Genomic DNA, 7453 nt, shown 5'->3' on the forward strand with positions numbered 1-7453 from the left:
ACTGTTTTTTTTTTTTTTTTTTTTTTTTTTTTTTTTTTTTTTTTTTTTCTTTTTTTTTTTTTTTTTTTTCCTTTATAGGCAAATACGGGCATTACTGCTCGCATACAGGTAAAGTTTTCGCCCACATCTTATGAAAAGATCCATGACCACTACTAAGGCAATCAGAGAGACGGAGCAGTCTCGTTCACTCCTGGAAAGGTCCACAATAGACGGGAGTACTAGCAACTCAAGTAATTGTGGAACGCCGTCGTGAGTTTGGCCATGGGTGCTTGAGCCTACATCGACTCAAGAAGGCGTATGATTCGGTGCACGTGAAATCGCTATGGGAGATCCTGAGACTCAGTGAATTTGAGCAGATTATTGGCCTAATAGCAAGCCTTTAACCGATACTAAAAGTGTGTTAAGTATGGTGGGGGTGTGTAAACTTCTTCCATGTTAATTCAGGGGTGAGGCAAGGCTGGTCTTTGCACCAAACACTTTTAATTACCTGTATGGACCGGAAATGGGCAGAGCTAATAGCCAAAGTCAGTTGTGGAGCAACACTTAGGCAATATCAAGGTCCTCATACCTGACTTTGCCGATGATGTTGCTATCCTATCTGAGTCCCTGGATCACTGGTGCTGCATTGAGCATTAGCAATGGGCGGAAGCCTGTAGGCCTAGAGGTTCTCCTGGGACCAAGCCCAAGATTCAGGGACTTATGGGGGTCTGTTAGGGGAACCCGTTCAGTGCATCGCATGCTTGGGCGAGGACATTGAAATCACAGAGAGTTTTACATAACTTGTAGCGTAGTCTATATCTCTGGCCTGTAAGACCAAGAAGTCAGTAGACGGATTGGTCTGGCAACAGGAGCATGAACTTGATCAAGATCATTTGGAGATGTCGGTACCTATGGCAGAAGGACCAAGTTTACGTGTCTCCAAGGCCTGATAATGCCAGTTTTGCCCGATGGAAGCGAAACCTGGATGCTATTAGTGCTTGGAGTCTCGTCTTGATGCCTTTGTAACAAGTCTTCTTCACTGGATAATAGGGTACAATTGGCAGGGGGGACGTGTCCAACCGACGGTTACACCGTGAGGACGGCATGGGACCGGTTACTTTGCATAATCCAGGATCGCCAACTCAGGGGCTATATGGGCACCTAGCTCGATTTCCCTGTAGTTACCCATCAGGTGTCTCTTTGACAAGGACAAACCCTGGTGGAGGAGGCCTGTGGGACGACCCCAGGAGGTCATGGCTTGAGAGCCGACGAGGGACTTGTCACAAGAATTAGAGATGGCCACGAGGGCCTGCCGGAGGTACTCGCCATGCGGGACCCCCGTGGCTGGAAGTGAATGCAGTGCCGGCCATTGCGGGGCGCATGGCCGCATCTGCCATTCACTTCCATCACCGTTAGCCTCTGATGATGATGATTACCATTTGTTATTATTTTTTTATATAAACCCTTGTCGTTGTATTATCATTGTATTATTTCATTTATATCAAACCCTATTGTTGGTATCATTGTTATTTTTCTTCTGATTGTATTATTATACTTTTTTATTTTCATTAGTATAATTATTATTGTCTCATTATTGTATTGTAATATTATTATATATCATTTTTTATTTTTATCATTATTATTCATTATTATTATGTTACTGTTTTCAGTTATTGTTAATTGTTATATTATTATTAATGTTATTATTATGTCATTATTTTTATTATTAATTATTATCATCATTATTCTTATATTATTGATATTAGTATTATGATTGTTATTATTTATATTATCATTTAGATCATTATTATTTTCCATTAATATCATTATATATTATCAAATATTGTTGTTATTGTTATTATATTATCTTTATTATATTATTATATGACTGTTATGATAATGGGAACATTTATTATTATTATATATTATTACTATTATTATTATTATTATTGTTATTATTTTTTATTACCTATGGTTATTGTTATTATTATCATTATTATTTTTCATAATATCATTATTATTATTATCCTTATTTGTTCTTATTGTAATTATCATTATCATGAATGTTATTATTATTATGATTGTTATGACAATTGGTAAAATTTATTATTATTATTATGATAATTATGATATTAGTATTAGTATTATTATTATTAATTATCAGTATTTTTATTATTCATTATTATTATTAGTATTCTAGTCATTAACATTACGAAATTACAGAGCAGCAGTAGAAAAAAAAACGTGATGACGGGACATTTATACGATATATGATTAAGTGATGAAGCTGCTTGTGAGGGGAGTGCCGGGAGGCTGACCCCCGATCGCTCTGCCGACTTGTCGTGCCGACGTCTTTCAGGAGAATCTGCAGAGTAACCAATGGCCGGTGTGTTTTTGGTTGGTTATTTTGGTAAGGACTTCTTAATATCCCCCCCCCCGCGACTATCCCTGGCGGACGCCGTGATGGAAAACGAACAATAGATTTGGGTTGTCTGGTGGTGGGCGGGGCGGGGGTTGTTTTTTGTCTTTTTTTGGGGGGGTGTGTGGGGTTTTTCTTCTTTTTGATGTCGGTTTTTGGGAGGGCTGCAGAGGACCTGCTTGCAGGAGACGCGAAGCGAACGGGGACTCATTAGACGGTCCTTAGGAAGATGGCATGGTTATTGAACAGACGTTTGGTTCTTAAACGCCTAAAATACGTATTTCTAAAAGCTGGCGACAGAAACGGAAAGTAGTTGTTTGGCGCCAGAGCAATGGTTGCTGCCAAGCGTAATTCTATTTCAGTACTACCATCAAAACCATGTATACATTTTAGTTCCTTATATTTATATAAAAAAGTCATGTGTTTTATTAAAGCTCCTATGCAAATATCAATGAAAATGAGCAGTCCCAAAATAAATTTAAAATAGAAGGTGTAAACGTCCAAAGAACAGACGATACTTTAAGAAAACGAGTCTTGCTGCGCAGACTCCGGATAAACGACTTTGTTCGCATAAAAGCGTCGGTCCGCAACCTTGTAAGGGATTGCGTATTATCTTGGCTCAGTGATTTACGCTCGGTCTTTCCTTCAGAGAGCCGGAAGTTTTTAACGGATTTTTATTCATGGATTTTTAACTCTCACTGTTTATCGGAGGATCAACAAAGTGATGAATTCAACATATATTAAGGTATTGTTATCTGTTGTTTATTAAAGATTGCCTCTTTTCGTGGACGTTTTTATTGTGTTTTTACTTTGTATGGCTTGATAATAATAATAACTTAAACGAACTGCTTTTATTTAACGAAACTGCTTATATTATCACATTTTTATTACTTTGTTTTAACTAGATCGAGTGATGAATTCAAATGTGGAAACAGGCTTGTTTGTGGCTGTCTGTCCATCTGATTTCTTGTTATTTTCTTTTCCTTGCCACTCTCTACTCTTGCTTAACGAGCGTACATTGGACGATGCAACCACAGTATTCAGGCCTTTCATTCGGTCAGGTTAGATAGATATAGCTTTGGCCGCGATCTTGAAAGATACAACATGATGATTTCTAACTTTGCCCGTAGTATACCCTAGGTATACTTCTTGTGCCGAAACCAGGAAGGCGATACATTTCAATTGAAATCTAATATTCTTTTCATTTATCTAGATTACTATTTTTTCTGGTATCAGAGTTATCATCATCATTATTTTAGTTTATTATTGTCATTTATCATTGCGTTATTATTATTATTATTAAGGTATTCATCAATAATGTTCTCATGGACAATAATAATGTTTATAAGCATTATCATAATGATAGATTGTTATTAGTTTAGGTGTATCAATATTATTAATCATCATTAGTTATTATGATAATTATCTCATTATCATTTTCGGATATGATTAATATTATATTGTTGTTGTTTGTGTTGCATCTTATTATTATTATTATCTATATTATTGTTGTTGTTTTTGTTGTTATTGTTGTTATTACTATTAATTTTTCATAAAACTGTTCTTATTCTTATTCTTATCCTTTTATTATATTATTGTTATTATTATATTATATGTACAATTATTATTAATTTTGGACTACTTTTATCATTGTTATTATATTATTATTACTACTATTGTTATTGTATTATTATTACTATTGTCATTATCATTGTCATGATCATCATAAGTATGTATTATTATTATTATTTTATCTTATTATTTATATTTTATTACTATTATATTATTAATATATCATCATATTATTATCATTTTATACCAGATCATTATTTATCATCATTACATGTCATCATTATTATTATATTATTATCATGATAATTATTACTCATCATATATCATCATTATTATCACATTATTATTATATCAATTAGGTATCTATTATTATTATTATCCATCATATTACCATTCAGTTTATTATCATTCATTATTATCTATCTTTATCATCATCATTATTAGCATCATCATCATCAAGGGGCTAACGCCGACGGGGCGCATGGCCGCATCCACCCTTCACTTCCAGCTACATGGAAGTCCCTCGAGGCGGACTCTCCAGGCAGGCTCACGGCCCATTCTAATTCCTCGCGACAGGTCTCGTTGCGCTGCCCAACCATGATCTCCTGGGTCGTCCGTAGGCTCCTCAACCCAGGGTTGTCTCGACAGAGAGACCAAACCTGATGAGGACAACGAGATAGATGCCCATATAACCGAATGGCGCATCCCGGGGATTATGCAAGTAACAGGTCCCATGCCAGTTTCACGGTGTAACCGCCGGTTGGACAGTGGTCCTGCCAACTGTACCCCAGATCCGCGACGGGATGTTACAAAAGACATCAAGCTAGAACTCCAAGAACACTGGATAGCGTCCAGGTTTACCTTCCATAGGGCAAAATGGCAGTACCAAGGCCTGACGACAAAGCAGCTGGTTCTTCTGAATTAGGTACCCAACATCTCCAAATGCTCTTGTTGCTCGAGTTCATGGCTCTCTGTTGCCAGACCAATCGTTCTATTGACTTCTTGGTCTGGACAGCCCAGAGATATGGACTACGCTAACAAGGTATGTAAAACTTCTGTAACTTCCTCGCTGCAAGCATGGATCGATCTGAACGGTTCCTAACAGGCCCCTAAAGTCCTGAATCTTGATCTGTCCGAGACCTCTAGGGCCTATGGGCTTCTCCTCATTGCTAAAATGCAATCAAAGAGCGCCACAAGTGACTCCAAGGACTCCAGACAGGATATTCCCTGGAGTCTCAGGATCTCCCATAGCGATTCACGATGCACCGAGTCAAACGCCTTCTGAGGTCGATGTAGGTTGCAAGCAACTCACGACCAAACTCACGACGGTGTCACAATTACTCGAAAGCGCTAGTATACAGTCTATTGTGGACATGCCAGAGTAAATCAGGACTGCCCGGTCTCTGAGCCTCAGTAGGTTGTTGAGGATCCGTTCAGAAAGAATGTGGGCGAGAACCTGCCTGGTATGCTGAGAGTGTAATGCCTCGGTAGTGGCTACAATCCCAACGTCCCCTTTCCCCTTCCAGAGAGGGAGACCATGCCCCTCAGCAGGTCAGGGGGAATGTACCCAGATCTGCCAAATGGCAGTTCCGGACTGTATGTCAGGGCCGAACCATAGGTTTACCCCAGGCCTTCGCAGTCAGCAGGGGATATCACATATGTCTGCAGGCTTTCCCACTCTTTCAGCTTGGAATCGCAATCCTAACCTCTGTTAGGGTAGGAGGTTCCTCGCTGATGGGTTGGTCCGGCACAGGCACTTTGACATCGCTTGCATCCAAGCTAACTGTTTCAGGGTCTTCCTGGTCCAACTGATCAAAATACTCAGCCCACCGTTCACGAACCCCAAACATGATCGAGATTGATCCGTCCTCCGCTGATCGGACTGCAGTCATATGTGAGGAGGGTTAGAGTTCAGCCTTTCTCAGGGCTTGGAAGCAGGCGAAGTCGTTACCAAGAAATGGCCTTCCAACCTCATCAGCAAGAGTCCCACCCCATCCATCCATGTGAAACTGTTTCCTTGTCCTTCTCAGCAGTGTCAGAACCCTACGCACCATGGAGCGACGCAAGACTTGATTACCATTCAGCCGAGCCATGCGACACGCTTCAGTGGTTTCTAATGTCTCCAGGGAGATCATTATTATCATCATCATTATTACCATCATCATTATTATCATCATCTTTATTATCATCATCATTATTATCATCATCATCATTATTATCATTGTTATTATTATTATTATTATCCATTATTATTATCATTACCATATCATTATCATATCATTATCAGTACTATTATTATTGGGATAGTTATGGTATTGCTATTGATAATTGGTTATTGTTATTGTCAGTGTTATTGTGTTATTGTGAGTATCATCATCATTATATCATTATTATTATATTTGTTTATTATTTGAAATTATTATTATATTAATGTTAATACTATATATTATTATTATTGATGTTGGTCGTTGTTGTTATGTATATTATATTACAGTATTATAATTATCAACTGTTAGTAGTATTTTTTTATTGTTATTATTCATTATTATATTACTTATTATTATGTATTATTCTATTATTATTATATTGTCAGTATTATGATGATTATATAGATGATTATGTTATCATTTATTATTATTATATTATCATTATTTATATTTTATTATATTGTTATTATGCTTTATAATTATTACTATTATTATTATTTATTATTATTATTATTATTATTATTGTCATTATGGTTATGATTATTTTGATGACTATTATTGTTATGGGATATCGTTATTATTGATTTTATTATTTCCTTAGCATTAAATATGATTCTCATCATTATTATGATTATTATTTTACTATTTATTGGTTGCTTATTATTATATTATTATTATATAATCATTTTTGTTATTATCATTATCTTTATTATTGTTAATATTATTACTAATATTATTGTCATTATTATTATCATTATTATGATTATTATTATTATTATTGTTGTTGTTGTTGTTGTTATTATTATCATTATTATCATCATCATTATTATTATTATTATTACTAGTATTACTATTACTCTCATCATCATCGTTATTATTGTTATTGGTATCAATATTATTATAAGACAAAGAAGGAAGAGGAGAGGAAGATCTCCATAGACTGGCCAGACAAAGAGACAGAAATGGGAGATTTACAGTATGTAAAAATGATAAAGGATGCAGATGGAAAATTTTTGACAGGTGAGGAGGACATCCTGAGAAGATGGAAGTAGTATTTTGAGGAATTGATGTTGAAAATACAACAGAAAAGAGACTGAAGGACGCAGAAATTGGAAATCAGGATGTGGAAGAGATTAGCAGATAAAGTGAGGAAGGCTATGAGAAAGATGAAAGGAAGTAAAGCTATAGATCCAGATAATGCCCCGATAGAACCATATACAACATGATTCTGGAAATTTGAGAGAATGCCATGAAGAATGGAGAAAATGGTCCCGAT

Source organism: Penaeus monodon, chromosome 40 (assembly GCF_015228065.2).
Source record: "Penaeus monodon isolate SGIC_2016 chromosome 40, NSTDA_Pmon_1, whole genome shotgun sequence".
Classification (NCBI taxonomy): Eukaryota; Metazoa; Arthropoda; class Malacostraca; order Decapoda; family Penaeidae; genus Penaeus; species Penaeus monodon.